Raw genomic sequence first — 22037 nt, 5'->3', positions numbered from 1 at the left:
CTTCCTGGAATATTCATGAGGTGGAGGTGCTTTTCACTAAACATACCATTTCAGGCTTTCTAAGGATAACTGTTGGCTCTGTCTCATTGGAGCCTCTGCCATTTTCTGCATTTCTGGACAGACAGAGGTTTTTTTACAAAAATTGTGTAGGTCTTGTACATGCTGAATGACAGCAGATGAACATCTGCTCATTTGAAAACCTGGACAATGTTATTTTAGGAAGGAAAAATAAATTGACATTTACATTGTAAGGACTTCAAAACAAACACAGAAACAGAAAATCTCAAACCTAACAAAAACCTCAGAAAGTCCCAACTCTGTGACAGGCTGCGTCTGAGGGTTCAGTGCTGCAGTGGTTGGCTGTCCTCCAAGGTCCTGGCACACCGAGTGGAATCCAGAATAGAATCTTGTGGAAGAGAGCTCCTACTTCCTTCATCAGGTACCCTGTGCAGCCTAAGGGAGGGTTAACTTTTGCATACTGGGATTGAAGTAGCAAACAAGCTGACCAGGGATCCTCTTTTAGTCAACCAACAAGTACCCAACAGTAAGTTAAATGCCTAAATATTAATTTACTCTGGGTCTTAGCTGCCTCTGAGAACCTCAGATCCTTAGCAAGTACCCCTTGTTGAAAGCAGGTACCTAGTCCTTTTGAGCAGCATATGTATTTGTCTTTAAAAACACAGCTGAAGGAAATACCGAGTCTTTACATTCTGTGCAATAGCCAAGTGATAAGAATGCAGATTCAATTTCCTCTTGTCCGAACTTCAAACTTGATCTTCTGTCTTTCAGATGAGTGCCCAAAACACAAGGCTTGCAAGACACAAGGTTACTCAGGAGGTGGGCAATGTTGTTGTTCTTTTAGAGCAGTACCTTTATGCAGAAAAAAAACCTCAGCTTTCACGTCAGAAGGGATGGATAACCCAGTAGGTCAGCATTTAAGACGTTCACTACATTTGGTCCCTGCTCAAGGCCTGTTTCCCCTTTTTAAATATAATTTCTGTTGAACGTAAAAGTCAGTTTTATTTTCTACAGAGGAAGAAAGAAGTACAGATCTACTTGTATGAGTATTCCTGGGTGAAAGAACTCCCCAGCCCTCCACCTAGGGCTCATACCTATCTAAATAGGCTAATAATTGATCTAACATATACAAGAAAAAAAGCTGGTGACTTCAACAGCAGCAAGGTTTTCAAGGGAAGTAGAAACAGCCAATGGCTAGAAGCAGTTAGGCAAGTTAAAAAATCTCCTGAGGAAAGATACATGAAGTATCATCTAGTTGATGGATCCCAACTGAGTTGAGCTGTCAGCCTGGTCCAGAGGGATGCAATTTGAGGGCTTATTCAGGAGTAATTATAAAACTTCAAGGTCAAACAGTTAAGATCCCCCTCAAGTTTGTTTCTGTAGTTTAAGTGACAGCTGAGTGGAGATTTCTGGACAGCAGTTTTAGACACAACCATTGTTTTGTATATTATAGTTAATGATCTTCCTAGGAAGATTACAACTGATATACAAGTACCTCAGCCATCAGCCTGGCCAAACCCCTAAGTTTGAGTGCTAGTGGGACCTGAACTGAATTTCCAATACCGTCTTCATACAGACCTTTACATTAGTCAAAGCAGTATAACCTAGGTTTTTGTAAAGCTATGAAAAAATCTCATGGACAATTTATGACCACTTGCATGATGGCCTGCTGGTTTAGGTGATGCAGCTTCTCTGAAGTCTATGGAATTATGCCAGCTTGTATCCACAGTCAGTGTCACTCTGGACTCAGTTGCATCTATTTTAAGTGCAAAATGTCATTAGTTGTACCAGAAGCTGACATGAAGTAGCATTTCCACCTAATTGTCCTATCCTTTTACTGACAGCTTGCTGTTGCCCTTCTGAAACCTTGTCAGTTGGAATTTTACTGAAAAAGTGCATTTGGTACCATTTTGAACCAGCATTTTCCTTGAAAAGTATTGTTTGAAGAGTGAAGGAGGAAGGGGAGGTAGACCAGCTATTCTCTCCTACAAATAACAAAAGTTAAAGTCTTTGCTATAAAATCATTTTGATTCTTTGTTACCCTCCACTGTATTTTCTTCCTCAAAAATATTAATAGGCTCTCTTCTTAGAATCCCTGAAGTTTTTGAGTATGGCAAACTCTCATATCACCCTTTTGGCTGCTGTGAATTTCCCTCATATGGAAAGCTGGCAGCAAAAAATAATTAATTCTATTTTTGTTCAATGAAAATGTTATTTAAATAATCTTTATTCAAAAAAACCTGGTAAGTGTATTGCCATTTATGTATCCAGCATTATATACCAAGACGGCCAATCAGAGCAAGGGCCTTCCATAGGAGCAGTCTGAGGAATCAACCCTTTTTTTTTTTCCTAGAAGTCAGCTATTTTAAACACTAAATTTGCTGCTCCCCTGACCCCTCTACCTGATAGAAGAGTCTTTCTTTTTTAATTCCTTTCCAAGCTTCCAAGTTGAGCTGAACAGATGGTTTAAACCAAGGTGGGGAAAAGGCAAGAATTTATTCTTTCATGCTTCAGCTTCCAAAAACTTCTCAGCTATGTCTTACTCACTTCCCATTCAAACTGTGGGTAATGGAGGTAAGCCAGCTGACACTGCTAAGTTTTGACAATAGGGCAGTCACGCCAGTATTGTGAAGACCTCAGATAGGAAGTTGTATCCTAAAGCTATACCTTTACGTTATCAACTTGGGAAGTCTAGCTTATGTTGAGACATAGATTCAATATTCAACATAAACTTGTTAACCACAACTGGCTGTAAAAACTTTTTCCTTTACAAAAGGCATATCTTTTCCCTTACTGAGAAATAACACTGCTATTTGAAAATTTCACTTCTAATGTTTTTAGGACACCACCTTAGAAAGTAAATAACTACTGCATTTAAAACCAGCAAAACTTTAATCCTGTATTCTGAAAGTTACACTCCAAGTTGTAGCTAATGATTTTAGATATGCTCAAATCCAGGCCCATTTCAAGAAAATATGTCTGTCTGTTTTGCATGGTAAAGACCACAGGTATAAGGTCTGTACTTCTGAAAAATGAATTTTGAAAGCCTGAATACTAGGTACAATTAAGTGAGATTGTAGCAGCCTGCAAAGGAAATTATTATTGTCAAATGCTGTATCACCAGTCCAGTGCACATTATATAGAGAAAAAAAATCATTCTTTTTCAAAGTTTCAAAAAGGGGAAGGTGGGGGCAAACTTCAATAGAAATATAAAACCTCAGAAGATGGCCGAAAGAAAATTAGAAGGTAATTATCACTGTTGAAAAAGGAAAAAGCTAATTAGAGCATCAATAACCAGGACATGTGATGAACCAACAGAGTATAAAAGAGATGGATAAAGAAAGCAGGGCAACATTTTTTGTAGATCAAGAGCATTTTTTAAGGCACAGGATGCTGACAGAAGCTAGCAGACTGGAAAGACATGCTGAAAATGCTAAAAGTAATGAAAACAGAAACGAAAAAAAGTGAAAATGATACTATTTAATGTAAAACAGCATGTACTGATACTTCTGTTAAATTAGGGGAGAGAAGAGAAAAAATATCAAACAATAGAGAAAGTTACTCCTAGATTTAATCCTGAAAGCACTGTGCCTGGAAAACGATACAGAAAACAAAGGCTTAGTCATTAAGAGGTATGGAGAAATTGCAAAGCAGGAGGTTGAGGCTTTACTGCATTGCAGTACAGGATACAGAATTGCGAAAAGAATAAAGGAATAGTTGGAGCAAAGTGACTTGATTAAGTGTCACAGCACTTAAGGGAACATGAAACTGAAGGAAGCTTGTACCCTAAAAGAATTAACAGAGAAATCTGAAAGAGTGAGGGAAAAGAAGGTAACACTCCCCAGTAAATAAAACATTAGCTAATTTACGTTGGCCTTTTCCTATCCTTATATCCTATGTCCTTATGACTGACACAACAGTGTACCTTTAGATGAATGCATTATTCACATAAAACTGTTTTAAAATTTTCACAGTAGCATTTTCTACCCACTAATATGCTTTATCTTGTGGTTTATTAATAGCACATCAGACTGCTGAGAGAGGGATTTCTGCCTTTACATCCTTACATCAGCTTTGCAGATATTCTTTTTCTCAGCCCTTGAGTCTGAACCCCTGATTCAAACATGGATGCCTACAGTTCTGTGTGAATTTTAGGGAAGTCTCTTTCTAGATGGATGTGGGCTGGAGAGAATGATACACAGCTGAGGTAAAACATTTGAGATTCTGCATACTCGTGCATGTAAACTGGGATTTGTGGGATCATGTTACAACAGAGTGGTTTTATTTCATAGAAATAAAATAGAAATCCAGTTATTTTAAAGCTGTGAAGAGTTTACATTACTTTTCTTTTTCTCCCTGCATATCTTAATTCTTAATTATATTTATGATTTTAAAGCCTTGATGGCTTTGTAATTGCATGCTCTCGTCTGTCAGATAAAGACTGAACCTCGGTTCCTCTAGGAGTCTGTCGTTATTGTTGTTTTTATAGCTTTGCTCCAGTTAGGAGAATGATTTAATATTAAACATTAAAGTATTCCCTTTTTGTTTCTCAGAGATAGGCATTTTAATCCTCTGTGAGAGGCATCATATGTCTGTCTGGTGAAGCAGTTTCTTGCTCTTGTATTAGCAGATGGCATGATGACAAGTTAGAACATAGGACCAAAGGTGGCACTGGTCAGAGATGTATGTATAGAAAACACTGTTTCTTCCCTCAGTGTTTGTTTGCAAGTCCTGCAGACAACAAATAAATTAATAGAAAAAAGGTGCAGTTAGCACAGACAGAATAAATCTGAACTTAATTTTTATAAAGGCTGGGTCAAGAGGGCATAGTTTTAGTCATTTTATCCTAACCAGTAGTTGACAGGCAACATATCACCTGCCAGTCCCTCAATACTGCTTGTCAATACAGAAAATGTAAGGTTATGCCAAATGATGCTGGTAGTGACATCAAAGGGTGATACTGTCCATAGAGCACAACTTCCCTATACTTGCACCCAAGGAACAGCAAAGCTTTTAAACTGTTGGGTTGGGGACCTGATTCTCCCCCGCTGGTTGATGTTTCAAGGGGATTAGGCTGATACTTTCTGGGAGGATGGTGCCTATCAATAAATGGGAAAAAAGAACAATTTTCTGAAGGTGTCCTGATGCTTAAAGGTCTTAACGTTTTGACTAATGTCTCTCTTGAACGTTTGAAGATATGAACGCTAAGGCACAATTTTCTATGATGCAATACATGTATTTAAGCTCATGTGTATATATACACACGCCTTCCCTCAACAAAGTCCCAAGGTATTGAAGAGAAAAATTAAGAATATCCTTCTTATCACAGTAATGTTGACAGCTCAATTTTAGGAAGTGCCCTTCTGAAGTTCTGCATATGAACAGTCACATCTGGAAAACAGTCAGACTCTACAATACAGAAGCACTAGGCTTGATTTTTCCTCATTATATGCAGGTTTGGCACCCACTATATCTGGTTATTTATTAAGTCCATTTGTTTAATACTTATATCGAAAGAGAAGTACTTATACAAAGTCAAATACTAGAAATTTTATTAAATGATTCAGTCCATATCTTTTCCACTGATAAATGTCTACATAATATTATTACATTATTTGTTTACAGCATGTTTCTACTTCTATGATCATTTTGAACAAGAAAGATTCTTCTGTAATATATGCGGGTATGTAATTTTTATTACTTTAAGGAGCTTCATCTGATTTGGCTATATTTTCTCCCAGAATCATCCTAAAGAAGAAGGTTTAACAGTTATGCTATTCAAAGTTTTGTAAAAGTCACCTTTAAGATAAGCCATACATATTTATTTATTTAAGTATTTTCTCATTGATCAGCCTTCCCAAGGCCTCAGTCCTGAATGCCCTTTCAGTTTGTCAATCTTTTTTTTTTTAAGCTGAGACACCATAATAAAGCTTTTTCAACACTGAATAATTCCCGAGATTCTGTAAAAGCATTGCCTTCTTGCTCTGCACTCTCATAGTAAAATATATGCAGTTGAAGGCAGTAAAAATAAATCTTTAGAAAATTCTGTGGGATACCATACCTAAAACTTTATTACATTTTGGTCAAATTTGCATCTTTAATAGATCTTTTCTATTTCAACTAAGTATGATCTTAATATCAACCTTTTATCTATAACCTTAGTATACTCCAAGCATACATAAGAGTAAAAATGAACTCTAAGGACAATAAAGATTTTTGTTTGGTAATAGAATTTTGCTAAAGAATGGCAAGGGTTTTTTTCCCTTCTCCATTCATTCTTCTGTCGACACAGAGGATGCTTTCCTCTCTCCCTCCGCTTTAATTCTGAATCCATCAAAAATCAGAATCCTGTGACTGATGTTAGAAATGAGCTGAGGTTGTATTGAGGTTTTGAACTTTTTCTGAGCATGTCACTCACTTGAAGGCATTCCAGACCTCAAATGGCTCACTGCCATTCTTCAGAAATGAGACAGGAAAAAGTATTGATTTTTCTCATTTTTTTTTTTTTTTTTTTTTTAAACTGAGTACCTAATGAGCAAATGAAGATATGGTTGGTCCTGGATTTATTAAGTGATCTAAGCCAGGCTGCTCAGAATGCAAATGTATGGAGAAGAGGTTATTGCAACTCTATTTTTCTCTTTTTTTCTCTTTTTTTTTTTTTTGTATGAGGGAGATTATTTCTATAATATTGCTGACATTTGGAGCATAGATTAGATCAATTATGCCATATTGTATATCCCTAGCAAACTGAAGGTATTGTTTGGTAAAAATATGTTCTTTGGTTCTGACAAGAGACTGTTACCGTACTACAGCATATACTTGTTGGTACTTGAGAAAGTAAACAAAATTAAAAGCCACTGGGAAAAGAGAATACATTGCTCCCTGAAGGTACAAGTGTTTCTTCAAGCTGAAAATTACAGATTTATAAGAAAAACCAAGTACTTTCTCAAAAAAGAGTAAGGTGTCTCAAATCTGCTGAAGTGAGATAAATATATTGAACAGACAACTGAATCCAATGAACAGGTAGGAGGTAAATGTATCCTATCTCAAGAAAAAATATTAATGTACAGATGAATGGAAAAAACTCTTCCCATCAAATAGAACTGAGAATTATCTAGAAAATTTAACAAAGAAAATGGGAAGTCCTACTGCCACATGCATATAATTATTTAGGAATAAATAGATGCAGAGTGGCTACAAGCAGGGAGGTTTTAAAAGCTTTCAGCAGTTTATGATGCTACCACAGATGAACAGATGGGGCCTGATCAGATCTAGGTCCCACCTGCCTCAGAAATTAGAGGAGGTTCCAGGAGTCATATAATGGACAGAGAAGCAGAGCAAAAGCTCAGGCACCAAGCTTGCTGTTCCTGCTGTGACTAGCACAGAGAGATGACAGAAAAGTGCTTTCACCGTGAGGGATCACACCTCCCATTTCTCCTCTTGCTAGTTACCAACTGGTGCATTCCCAGGAAGGCTGTAACAAGCCCAGCTTTCAGGGGTGAAAGTGCAGATAATGTAGGCAGAAAGACAGTAGCTGCTTTTCTGTTTCGGAAGTCTGTCATCACAGTCAACTGCCTATCTTTTCCATGTACAGAATTCATCTGGATGGCTGTCAGTTCAGGAAATCCCAAATTAGATGTTTTAGATCCATAGCTTTTCAAAAAGAAAATTTATCTGCAGATTTAACATAGAATTATATTAATATCTCATATATTTTTCTGAGTTTAGTGGGAACTGAATCTACCTATGTTTTCTGATGCCTAATTTCTCTTCTAAATCTACCCTGGAATGTTATGCAGGATTAAATCTTGTAATTGAAAAATAAATAACTTCATCATGCTTTGAGAACACAAATGGTCTTAGGGCATCCTTCTTTGAATGGATCCTTGTGTTTTCCTTCCTCTTCTGATCTACAAAGATCACCAATTTCTTTTAAACATGTAGAAAAATGTTCAGCAGCTGTGTTTCCAGAATGAATATAATAGAATTTAGATTTTCTCTTTCAGACTTATGATAGTAGCAATAATTGATATTATTGATTCAGTTCATTAAATATGCCCATTCTTTAAAAGAAAGACATGCTTTACCTACAATGTTTTAATGCATTATTGCCGGGATGAGGGCAATATAGTTCTTGACTTTAGAGAGAGAAAGATGGAGAATACATTTCCATCTCAACCTATTTCTTTCACTTGTGTTTCTCTCAGTTCCTGTGTCCTGTGTTCCCCCTTAGACATGATTTCATTATGGTACAGAGGAATCCCACCCCTCTTAGGTCAGTGAAACTTACTCTGGAATGAAAAACTGCTGTAAGAGTCACAGCACTATGTAAGTGAGCATCGCTTGGGGCTATGTTTTTATTAAAGAAACCCCCCACAACTGCTGTGTGCATTACTGGAAGGTTCCCCTGTTGGCTGCATGAGGATTTGTTACAAGTGATGCAGTACAGCCTTGAGGGAAAAGGTCTTGCTTAGTGACTCTGCTGCCATTGGTCCTTACTAGTTAGTATAGAAGCAGTATACTCTGCTATTCGCATAATCCCAGTTCCTCTAGGCACCCCTCCTCATGAAGCTAGACAGATTTTTAGCAGCCTAAGCTTTGTTAAGAAATTGTTTGGAAAACCAAAGTAATTTTAATATGAAAGTACACAGTGAGAGCTTGCAATTCACTACAACATTTGGGCATATGAAGACATAAAACAAGAAGCAGGAAAAAACAAGGCACGCATGTGAGTGGATTTTTTTGTAATTTTGGAGGAAGAGCTTTTTCATACTTAGAATTTTGAAAGTGCCATAGAAGTACAGTGGCATCAGGTTATTTATCTTAATTGAAAGAACCAAAGAATTTTTCCCATTCATCTTCAGAACACAAAGTTGTGTCAAGCTCCGATACTATGATGTAACAGACGGCATATTGTACTGCAGCAGCATGGAAAGAAAATACAGTATTTGTATAGCATAAATTGTACCAACAATTTAAGGAAAATTAAATGGATACTTAGTGTGAATAATCCACGACCGTATTGCAGTTTCAATGATCTGTTTATGTCTGCCTCCCTGCAGCACTAATGATTAAATGCAGTAACTCACTAGTATAACAATTAGCTTGGGATTACAGAATGCATCTGAATGTTAAGATGAAAATTCTGCTGCCATGTACTTATTATAAAAGTCTCTCTAAGAATCTGATCTAATACAGTATGTTGTCCAGAGTATGTATAATAATCTGGCATTGCTAGAATTAGATATGGTAGTGTTGATAAGTTAAGTGCATTTTCAACAAAATATTCCATATGAAGGTTGTTTATTATCAACATTGGCTTATATTCATCTCTAAGTACTTGATAAAAATTCCTGCTGTAAAAAAGATGTGCAATCACTCATTCATCAGTAATTCTTTATTACCTCATTTTCTCTTGTGAAAGAAAATATGTCACATGCATCAATCAATTGATCAAATAAGAATACGAAAATCTTAATCATAGTAAATGCATTCTGAGAATATCAATGTAGGACCAGACCTATAAATTTTTACTTACATGAGCTAGTGTGGCAATTTACCAAAGTGAAGGCTGTCCCTCTCAGCAAGGTCTTCAATGGCCTAATCCTTCAAATAAGCACAGGGTAGTTTTTTGATGTATCTGTCTAGCTAGCCTGATCTTATAAGACTAGAGTTAATTAAAGTTAAATAATAATGAAAATTCAGCTTTTGTGCTGGATTTTTTTCAGTTTTCTATCAGCATTAAGGAGATGGCTTGTCTGACTCTGACTACAGGAAGACCCACCTGACAGTGAAAAAGAAAATGCAAGACAACTTAGCTCAAGCAGAGAAACAAACATGGATCAGGAGAGCATTAATTGTCCTCCTCCTAAGCCCCACTTTCACACTGGGTTTGCCCCATAGTCTCTCAGATCATGGCTTAGCAAAATGATGCTGGGAGTTAATGCTTCTTTAAAGCACCTATATTTCTAGCAGAATCTTTTCCTCATTGGATTGAATTAAGGGTAGATGGCAGCACTACTATGTTGTACAGAGTGTTTGCTGCAAAGCCCCTGCAATGCCATCTTGAAAGGCAGACAATGAATGTAGTCTTAGACACAGCAGGATGTGACTGGATCTTTTCAAACCATGGAATACAGATATGCAGACCTTCCCAATCTTTATAGCTTTTTCTCTTCCAGAGGAAGCATTATACTTGTGAAACCTTTACAGTACTTTTAGACCCCCCTTTTTCTGAGTAAAGTTTTCACAGTAAGGTAGAAAAAGGCTATCAGTGCTCCAAATATGTGTTTCTGGGCACACAAATCCGTTATTTCTCCTGGACCAACTATGCCTACTGAATCCTGCACAGATAATCCAAATGTAAAAATATACAAATATTGGCAGCCAATAGGGGGCTTTTCATCTCAAGCAAGAAAACAGAAGTAATTCTGATAGCTTTTCCAAGAGATGCCTGGTGGGCCTTATTTGCCAAAGTTTGAATCTGTAATAAACAGCCTACTGCTGTTTCTATTTTGAAGTCTTCATATTTAACATTCATTGATGGATTGCCACATACAGAATGTGTATAAACAAAGTGATGAGAAGAGGCTTCCACATGAATGCCATGAATGCAGACTGTTTATAAGTACTCATCTTGTTTAGAAATCTTCCTTTACTTCTTTGGTTTGTGAAATAGCCAATGAAATGCAATTTATCATTGGATGTTATATGTGGCAACACATCAGTGGGGAAGAGGAAAACTTAAAATACCACTTGCTTTGTACAAAGGAATAGATGTTCCTGGTATTTTCAGGGAAATTCAAGGCAAAACTATTCATTCTAATTCTCCTCTTCTTGGAATTATCCTGTGTTTGCAGAATTGCTCTACAAGCACAAGTGCTTCTATTTCCTTCTTTAAGTAGGAAGGTCTTCAGCACAATACTATAACATTTAGTTAGCTACCACAAATTTAGATTTTGGTTACAGCAGTCTTATGTTTGAATCTTTATTTAAGATGTCATGGATTTTCTTGTATGAACAGATACATACATGGTACATATGCAGTGTATAGCTATATGGTAAACTGCAACAGCATGAAAAAAAGATTTCATGGTATGGATCTAGGACTATCTATAGGTAAAATGATGAAAATACTCAGAGGGTTTGGGGGAAGAAATAACATTGGCAGTAGACTGGATTCAGATAATAATGTTGATGACAATAAGGAGAAGAATTTGGAAGTCTATGAAAAAGAATGTTTAACACGTTACAAATTATTTTTAATTTTGAAAATCTTCTGCTTTGAAAAACTCTTTAGAAGCTTGCAAATGAATTGAATAACTCTTAAATGAGTCTGGCCCAAACCAAAACAATTTTGGTTTCTGATTTTATTTCTTTTTTTTTAAAAGAGTTTATTCATTTTGGTTTTTCATTTTGGTATTCATTTTAGTCAAAGTACAAAGTTTACTCTTCTCATATTTTTCACCTGTGGTGTATCTGGCATTTCCCAAAATGCATGAGAACAGCCATATTCACAGTCAGGTAGTCAGTATACACAGCGTGACATACTGTTTTAAAACAGAGCTTTGGTGGAAATACTGTAATGCAGCAGTTTTTAGGCGGAGTACTGGCTAAGTTTTAGGAACATTATGGTACCTGAAACTTTCTCTTAATTTTTATTACACATGCTAAGCTATAATAAAGGCTAAAATATGTTAAAAGCTTTTTTAATAATTTTTCTTGTGAGAGCAGAATGCACAGCAGGAATGACAGTCTGAACACATGCCAATATAAGCATATTGGGCGTTAGTGGTGAGAACTTAAAATGCTTTAGGCAGCTTCATTTCTCCAAGAATGATGCATAAGGAATCAGATGTCTCCTTGAGATTGACCTTTGAAAAGTGATAGGCAGACATTTTCCATCACTGTAGGTCCCCAGATTGATATTTGAGTCAGAATAATGGAACTCAGTATAATTAGCTCATGCAACCTATACTTTCTTACCTCTGGGTAAAAATTATTGTTTCTTATTTGTGTCTTCCTTCTAGTCTCTACTGCCTAATACACCAATCTTTCATCTGCAGCCCTGTAATATACCAAATAGATTCTTTTAGTAACTTACTTAACAGAATACGACCTTGTAGCTCTCTCAACCTTCTAATGATGTTTCTTTTTGTTAACACTTTAGTCCCAAAACACCTTCTTTTGACTCCTCAATTATACCAATAACTAAATGAAGGCTTGCTTCCTAAAGCATAATATACACCGTGCTCTAATATAACCCACTGTGTGTGAGGAGGTAGATGGGAGGGATGTTGATCCATGGAGATTCATTAATCAAGCAAAGCAGTTCAAGAGAAGATGCTTATATCCCCTGCTAGTTCAAGGCTGATGACCCCCATGCCTGTTCCCAGTGAGTTCAATAGCAAAAATGTCACTGTCTTCAGTTACTGCAGATAGTGTATGCTTGCAAAACCAATTATAACCTTGCTGAGAAGTGTCCATCTTTCTGTTCACTCTCCTGTTGCACATCAGAAAGGTAACGAACCAATAAACTCTTGCCTTCCTAAAGTCACTGGCAAAATTCACTAGTGTTGGTTGGCTGTTCTGTGGTTATTTTTTTTTTTAGGTCAGCTCTCCTTAGTGTATAAAGCTTACCACATTAGCATCTATAGAAAATCACACCACTTGGCAGCCATAATACTTACAGAATGAAGTATAACTGATTAACAGTGTGCTTTTTACTTTTTGTATATAGTTTTTATCTAGTTACTTTCAAATACCACATATATATTCACAATCTATCCACTGTTCATTGTGTTTCAGTGTCCATAATTAAATTCTGACATGGTCTTGATCTTTTAAAAGTTGACTGCAACTAGTGTCAGCCAGTTCTTGGGAGGAAATCAGCCATAATTTACCTTTACTAATCACTTTACATACAACTGGTTAATATGCTGGATAAACATGTTCTTAATCATAAAACTGGAGAACATCCTCCAGATGAAATTAATTAATTATGTTCTATTCAAGGGGAGAAGTCTAGTGGGGTGGTTGAGAGGTAGGGTCATGATTCCCTGTATCACTTTTATAATTGACTGCATTATGTGACAAGCTTTGCACTGAAATAACTGAAGTTTTATTCATTCAATAATGATACTGCTTTTCCCCTATTTGTGGTGCAACTTACCAAAAATTAGAGTCTTTTCAACCATTTTCCTGATTATTTGTTGGTAAATCTGGACATTCGTTTTGTAATGATAGTGTAGTACTGAATCCTTTTCACAGCAGTTTTACAACAAAACCCTCTATTCATGTGTTTCACTTGCACATATTAACAGTTTGAACATTAAGTCAAATGTGTACTCCCAGGCCAATTACTGTTTTGTTCATAGTTTTTGGTGCATGCTGACTCTCATTGCCAAATACTTGTACTTACATTGAGTTCTTTAACATCACAGGATGCTGTGTGACTGTAAATAGCCAACAATGTAATATTTTACTCAAAGTGATGAAACTGTATTGAGGAGGTAAGTAATGCTTAGCAGAACGGTCTGAAGCTTTAGGGCTGCAGGGCTGCAAACAAAAAATGAAGAAAAGCTGTTTTCCCCAAATCTCTCTTGAAAACAAGCCAATCAAAACACGAAAATATAAAAGCATGGAATATTTAACAATGAAACAAAGTGAGAAGAAGCATCAGTTGTCTCACTTACTTTAAAGAATTAAACACAGCATCTTAGGACTTTTCTTCACAGGTTTTTCTTTTCTCTAGTCCTTATCATTTAGAAGCCAGCACAGTTAAAATACAGTAAGAAAATACTTACATTCTTAAATTAGGATTTAAGAATGTAATGCTATGAAACTATAAACAGTGTATTCTACTAAATTTAAAGGAATGCACTATACTTTTTAACACCTTTACATTGGAGCTATAAGAGAGGTGCTTCCAGGGTAATTATCCTAGTATAAAATTGCACTCTAATAAAAAAGTTAGGGCAAAAAGCAGTGTGCAGACAAAGCTGGTATTTCAATGAGTTGGGCTATTTTTTCTGTCAGCCAGTATACCCAAACATCAAATAAAACCTAAGCAATTATATACACTAATCCTTCCCCATGAGAAGTTGCAGCCCTATGTGAATTCAAAAGCACCAAGTTGCAAATCCTTCCAAAAGTGCATTTACAACTTATAATGGAAACTCCAACAGAGCTCTAACTGTAATAGTGTGACTACTGCAGCGATTATTCTTTATTGCCATGGCATTTACTGCTGAAATAGTGGTGGGCAGATCCTAACATTCTCAAAATTAATGGGCAGTATCATCCTCATGTAAGGTATTGCCCAAGGTATGGTGTTTTGAAATGTAATATATCAAAATGATGATACTTTTTCATTTAAGTTGTTCTGGTCACTCAGTTCATACAATTGCCATTTCAAAGGTACTTTTCATAATTTCAGAATAAATATATATGTAATAGAAGAATCTGAAAAGCATTTGGATTCTGACTAGTATTAATGAGGACTTGGAAAATGCCAACCCATCTCCAGTAGAGCAGCTTTATAGCTGAGAGAACATTATGGTGGAGTGTTCTCTTGTAATGATTAATTTCCCCTTGTGAGCAATACACTTATGACCCAAATCAGCTACTCCATATATAGAACTCATCTAGTTTTCTGTCGAAATTTTGCCTGAAAAACAAAAACATCAACTCTGTCAGCAATGGCATGAAGGGAAGCAAACCTTGGAGTATGAACAACAGTGAAAAGGGTGCATTGTCTCAAAGAGGGAGTTCATAAACTCCATCTTGCTAGATCTCCTTTATAAAACAAGAGAAATCATACAGCTGTTAGTTCAGCTTCTGTGTTTATGCATAGTTGGGCTGGTAGCGATCTGTGGCTTATAATTAAAACAAAAATGTTTCTGTGTTTCAAAGTTCATTCAGATTATGATGCTAAAAATGCTGCAAAAATACAGTTTTACTGCCAGAAATGCTGCATCATTTAGTTTTAATATTAAAAGCATTTCATATCTCCCCTATATGCATGTACTGTAATATATCTTGAAAGTGACAAGTATCTTGTTATTTTGTATCTTTTATTTGTGATAGTAGCAGACTAAAAATTCTGTCAAAACAAAATCTAATCAGAAATTCAAATAGATTGTAAGCTAAGCTCAAAAAGGGTTGCTCATCTGCCTTTAAGCAAGTGGCAACAGCAAAAGGAAGCCCACTAACAGAGAAATGAGGAAGGGAAACAGACTTCCCCAAATACATATGGAAGCAGTGTGAAATAGTGGTCACTATTTTACAACAAAGATGCAAAGTAAAATAAAAATTCAAAATTATTTAAAGCCTTTACACAGGTCCCAGCAACAATTTTTTTCGGTGATGTTACTAAACGTGATATTAATCAATCTCATTCTAACAGGATCTGCACTTCCTTTGTCACAATGGAAATATATAAAGTATAAATGCAATATAGATATGTAGCAAAGATTGAGGTGAGCAAGTCTTCTGCTTATAACTGGGTACCTGATCACTTACGAATAGGAAATAAAAGGAGCATGCATTTTCTAATGTTAATTGTAGGTTGGGCTGATAATTCTGGCCACTCATATTTTTCAGTCTTTTCACTTATTTTATCCAGACTAGTTATTTTCTTTCAGTCATAAACATAGTTGGGGCTCACACCACCTACCTCAAGCTCTGCTGATCTCAGTGTCAGAGGTAGTAGGGCCAGATCCCTTCAGTCACTAATACTTCTAAGAGCTAACTGTGAGTTGACTCGAGGTGTCCTTCAGAAGAACCCATTTTCCTCCCCCACTGTCTGTGTACAGAACCTCTCCTGAACTACATGCCAAGAGTTCATTTGTGGTTTTGCCTTTTTATTTTCCTCAAAGGTGATTTTTAGCCTAGAATCTAAAATAAACAAACAATATATTACTATCACCACCTTCAGTACTTCCAGTGACCCTGTCAGTACATATTTTTATACTTCTGTATGCTATAGGAATCAGTAAACCAAGATCTTGTTCAAATTAAAATCTAATGGCTTTACTGAGAAAAGGCTTTTACCCTGTGGGTTTGCTATATATATATATATGTATATTTTATTTTGAAAATTTCTTTTTTGCAACCAGATGGTTTATTTTAATTAATTCTTATCACAGAGACATCTTTGTCATGAAGTACTTCTGGAACAGATGAGCACAATTATATACATGCTTTTGTTTACAGAATTACTGAACAAATTACTGTTTCACAGGGGAAGTGCTGTTGTAATTCCATCTTTAATTTTTCCAACATCCTTGACATTTAAAGACAGTTTTAATATTATTATTATTGAATTGCAAAAAAAAAAAAAGGATGTTGAATTTGTATTGATTTTGCATGTGTGCTTACACTCAGAAAGATGGCATTTCAAAACCTTTTCTAAATATAGGTTTTCACTTTTATAGTAAACAATACAGAATACATTCTACCAATGCCAGTGTTTGACTATAGAAGGAAATATGTTACCTTGCATCACAAAGTACTAAAGAATTTAAGAATGTATTTGCTCTCCATTTCTCTCTATGGACTGCAAACCATGATGCCACATAGTAAGTTCAGAGGATTTGTCTGTATAAGCACTGAGTCTTTAACAACAAGGACAAGGTTATCATTTTCTTTAGCAAAGTAAGGCACAGAAACATTGAAAAGATAATTGAATCTATAAGTTTTTCTCACACAGGTTCAAAATCATGTGAAGTTTTGACAAACTTTTTAATTCTGAAGTTTCTTCCTAAATAGAAACAATAACTAAAGATGTTCACCTGAAAAAAAAAAAAGCAAAAACAAAAAAGGAAAAAAAAAAACAACAAAAAGAAACCAGAACACAAACCAGAATGATAATGTGCAAAGGAGTCCGGACATGATTCTTATAGGTTTAATTACAAACCAGTTATTTTCATTTCAGATGCAGTCCTGCCCTGTCTACAGGTAGTTGAGATCTTCTTGATCTAAAAATCAAAATCAAGATCTAAAATTCACTGTTAAACAAATTATCCAGTATAACTAGGCTAAACCTAGGAAGAATCTCACCTCCATGCCTAGAAAAATCTTGAAGCAGATTCTCCTGGAAGGCATGCTAAGACACATGAAAAAGAACAAGGTGGTTGCTGACAGCCAGCATGGCTTCACTAAGGGAAAATCCTGCCTGACCCATTTGGTGGCCTTCAATGATGGGGCTACAGAACTGATGTACAGGGGTAGAACAGTTGACGTCATCTACCCGCACTTGTGCAAAGCACTCAACGCTGTCCCACACGACATCCTTGTCTCTAAATTGGAGCAACATCAATTTGATGGATGGACCACTCAGTGGATAAAGAATTGGCTGGATGGCCGCACACAAAGAGTTGTGGTCAATGGCTCAATGTCCACCTGGAGACCAGTAACAAGTGGTGTCCCTCAGGAATCGGTGTTGGGACTGGTCTTGTTGAACATCTTTGTCGCTGACATGGACAGTGGGAATGAGTGCACCCTCAGCAAGTTTGCTGATGACACCAAGCTGTGTGGTTCGGTTGATACGCTGGAGGGAAGGAATGCCATCCAGAGGGACCCTGACACGCTTGTGAGGTGGGCTGACACCAACCTCATGGAGTTTAACCATGCCAGGTGCAAGGTCCTACACCTGGGTGAGAGCAATCCCAGGCACAGCTACACGTTGGGCAGAGAAGAGATTCAGAGCAGTCCTGCGGAGAAAGACTTGGGGGTGTTGGTTGATGAGAAAATGAACATGAGACGGCTTCAGTGTGTGCTCACAGCCCAGAAAGCCAACTGTATCCTGGGCTGCATCCAAAGGAGCGTGACCAGCAGGCCGAAGGAGGTGATCCTGCCCCTCTACTCTGCTCTCATGAGACCTCACTTGGAGCATTGTGTGCAGTCCTGGTATCTTCAACATAAAGAGGACTTGGAACTGTTGGAAGAAGTCCAGAGGAGGGCCACGAGTGTGATCAGGGGATTGGAGCACCTCCCATATGAAGGCAGTCTGAGAAAGTTAGGGCTGTTCAGCCTGGAGAAGAGAAGGCTGTGTGGAGACCTCATAGCTGCCTTCCAGTATCTGAAGGGGGGCTATAGAGATGCTGGGGAGGGACTCTTCATTAGGGACTGTAGTGATAGGACAAGGGGTAACGGGTTAAAACTTAAACAGGGGAAGTTTAGGTTGACTATAAGGAGGAAGTTCTTTACTGTAAGGGTGGTGAGGCACTGGAACGGGTTGCCCAAGGAAGCTGTGAATGCTCCAACCCTGGCAGTGTTCAAGGCCAGGTTGGACAGAGCCTTGGGTAGCATGGTTTATTTTGAGGTGTCCCTGCCCATGGCAGGGGGTTGGAACTAGATGATCTTAAGGTCCTTTCCAACCCTAACTATTCTATGATTCTATGAGTCTAAAGCCACCACATGATTCTCAATCACTGTAATTTATCATAAGATGCAATGCAACTTCAGTATTAGGGGTTTTTACTACTTAATAGCTTGAATATATTGTTGGTGCACAATTTTGTAAGCAAAGTAAGCCAATATCTTCCAGTAGCAAAACTGCTGATGTGCTGAACTTCATGGTCTCTAAACTCCAGCTTGTATCAGCTTTACAAGAGCATTTTCTGAAGCAATAAATTCAATTCACCTTACCCAAGATAATTCAGCAGCAACGGCTTACTGCTCCACCCAATAACCAATAGGAATAGTTTATTTTGACATGTTGAATGCCAAAATAGATGCAGCTGATGCAGTCTCAGGGCATGTAGTGTACCTTATTGTAAGTTGCTACCAGATTTAACTGGTGAGAACAGGGGAAAAATAAACCAAAATGCCTTACATGGGACTGCATGATATTTCAAAATATAACAAAAGTGTAGCTTATTGTGGGGAAAATACAAATAATCACACAGGAATGCCATTCCCCTTCCTGTGAGCTCAGGCCTACCTATCCACAATCACCCAAGAAAGGTTCTGTTGTGGACAGGGGAGTACAAGGAGGTAGATGACTGTGCAGGTTTTATTTGTGAATTGATTTCATCTTTGAAAAAGACTGAAACAATGCGATGAGCAAAACAGTGATACGCTGATTTTGTCATTAGGTGAATATATTCCATTATTTACTCCATGTTACTCCAGTGGCAGTGCATGTTCTTTGCTGGTGCTGGTGTTGGAAAGTGGGTGTGTGTCCTGGCATCACACTGAGCCCGCTGGCTAGTGTCATGTCATGGTGACATTCATGTCAGCACCAGATCCTGTCCTAGAGGCTTCACTTCTTTCAGCTGTGTTGTGCCACTGAGCTGAGGGCTGGTGTCTGGGGGAAGAGAAGCATTTTTATGTAGCCTAGTTGATGGAGGGTTACCAGAAGTTGGGTTAGCAGTCTTCATCTGTAACGGTCACTATGGTCAATGTAAAACCAAAAACTTGACTCTTTACTGGTCTGACTGGCAGTGAAGGTGGAGATTTAAGCAGTTAGAAGTTTAAAATATTTCTAGCCTTATGGATAGTAGCGGTTCCTAAGGGCTTAGGTGTGCTGTATAAATTCTCTGTTAATGTGACAGCCTGCTAAAGCCTTTTTTTTTCTTGTTTTTGTTCAATTACTACATAGTTATGTGGAATCAGGATAACAATCTGATTTAGTATGCATTGTTGGCAAGCACTAAAAATGCAGCTTGCACACCTACCTTTTTTAAGTGTTCCTCTGACTTCAAAGCTCTCAAGAGTCACATAGAAGGAAGGAACTAGTGGGACACATTTTTAAGAATGAGGAAAGCATTCTGATTCAGATGGGCCTGCTTTTAAAAGGAGCTTTTACAAAATATTCTACGTCTGGAATCAAAAGAAATTGCTTGAAGGGCTGTTGACTAACAAGCTCCATACACACTGCTCTAATCAGTGAGACTGCAAGTGACGATTAAAGCTTAATGTTTCTGAGAACCAGACTGCCGTGTTTTCTCAAGCAGACCAATGTGCCTGAACTGTGGCTAAAGAAGCACATTCATGCCGTTATCCATAGCTGTATAACACGGCAGACATTGTATGATCATAATTTATAAGAAGCATAAGAAAAAGCATATCTGCACTTGTTTCCAAAGCCCTAATGAGCAATTGCAACTCTTACACTACATAAAATATTAGGCCCTTTCAGTGAAGCTAATGTCACAACTGAATATTTAATAATGCATTTGCTGGTTTGCGTAGCTTAAAGAAAGGTATTGCTGAATATAAATCAATGGAGATAAAGGTGCCAATAGTTAGTGGTTTTCAGGTGATGAAGGCTAGGCTTTATAGACCTGCTCTATTTTTGTTCTCCTTACAAGTACAGATGGTATACTCTTCGGAAAATGGAGATCAGGTATCCATAGCCTGATCCAAATCATTAAGACCTTTACTTTCTTGTCTGAGTGGCGATAGGACTTCAAAATCACTTACCACTTAGGCAAGACCTCTTTGGAGCACTGATTTCCCCAAGATGAGGGTTTTTTTTTAAAGTACCAGAGCGGTCAAAACTTTTTTCTTGGCCCTTTCCATCACCAAAGTGAGTATATAATGAAAGTGAAAATGGGGATGAGGAAGCAGGCTTTAAAAGGAGGTAATTAGAAATGGTTTGTATGGCATACATAAGGGTTTTCAAAGTGTAGTAAGTATTTTGAAGAAATAAGCAACATAATTCTCAAGTGTGGCTGCACTGAAAAAAGCTAAGAGATTAGTTAATCTTTAATCATTCCCATGTCAATTTAGCATTGCTCCCTCTATGCTAAGACTTCTAAATCAGGAAATCTGCCACAAATTCCCCTTGGAGAACTAGTTCATGCACTAATCATTTTTTTTTTCCTTTAGTACACATGTCCCTCTGAAAAATGTAGCCACAGCATCACTCAGATTCAGATACTAAAAGTAACAGGATTTTCTTTTGAGAGTAATAATATAGATGATGATTCACTGAGTAAATTGAAGAGTTCTAGAAATCAACGTAAATGGAAAAGAAAAGCCCTATTGTTCTATCAAATAAAGCTAAAGAAATTAGAGTCAAAAGAAACAGGCACCTCACTAATGAAAAAATGTAAAAAGAATATACAGCTCGACAGCCTCTTGTACAATATGTTTTTAATTCATTTCTTGTTCCTTGGACAAGGTGATAACACTATTCCAGTTTAATCCAATAACCTATCTCCAAAATGATCAGTGCTCTTATTTCAAGCCTTGGTTCCTTTCCGCTTTGATTCAGCTCATATGATTCCTACCCTTTGATTCTGTGCTCACCTCTTCTGCATGCAACTTGACCTTTTGCAGCTTTTCTCCCCCCTCCCATTTGCCACACTTCCTTTCTCCTCTCCCTTTCATCTTTCTATACATATTAACTCAGCAGGGTTTTTGCTCTAACCTTAATTTTCCCACATCCCAAAGCTTCACAGCTAAAAGGTTGCTGCTAATCCTCTTTCTATTTCTCTTTCTTTATAGTGTATTTTATTCATCCGCTTTCATTTCCAGAAATACTTTGTATACATAGACATTTACTCAGACTTGTGTATTCTCCAGAAGAAAGCATTTTTATAAGCCATTTTTAATGCATTTTGAGGATCACCAGCGGTGACAAATGTAGGACCATACCTATACAAGAGAAATTCTTACTCTTAGCCCATCATTAACATTGTACAATATTGAGAAAAAAAATTGCATCCCAGCAATCAGGCAGAGGAAAGCACTTCTGTTTACCACAGATGGGAAAATAAGAGATCCTACTAACCTTCCAAATCAGTCACAAAGTTGGTGGACAGCATTATGGATGAAAGTGTCAGGTTTTCAGTAAGCTAAACTCTATTAGGCTAACTCTGCAGATCAGCTTGCCTGAATCTGGTGGTTTGTTAGAGGGCAAAGGTGCGGAAACCTGTTCTAATGTGGCACAGCTCTAGGGCCAAGGAACACTACCCCTTCATGACAACTTTAAGGTAAAAGCCTTGCAGAAATCTCCTTTGAACCTGCAGGCACTGTACTTTCGTTTGCAGTTACAGATGGGTTAG

Source organism: Pezoporus occidentalis, unplaced genomic scaffold, assembly GCF_034315485.1.
Source record: "Pezoporus occidentalis ecotype Australia unplaced genomic scaffold, CSIRO_AGI_Poc_V1 ctg20, whole genome shotgun sequence".
In the NCBI taxonomy this organism is placed as follows: domain Eukaryota; kingdom Metazoa; phylum Chordata; class Aves; order Psittaciformes; family Psittacidae; genus Pezoporus; species Pezoporus occidentalis.
This window is presented reverse-complemented; position numbering follows the sequence as displayed.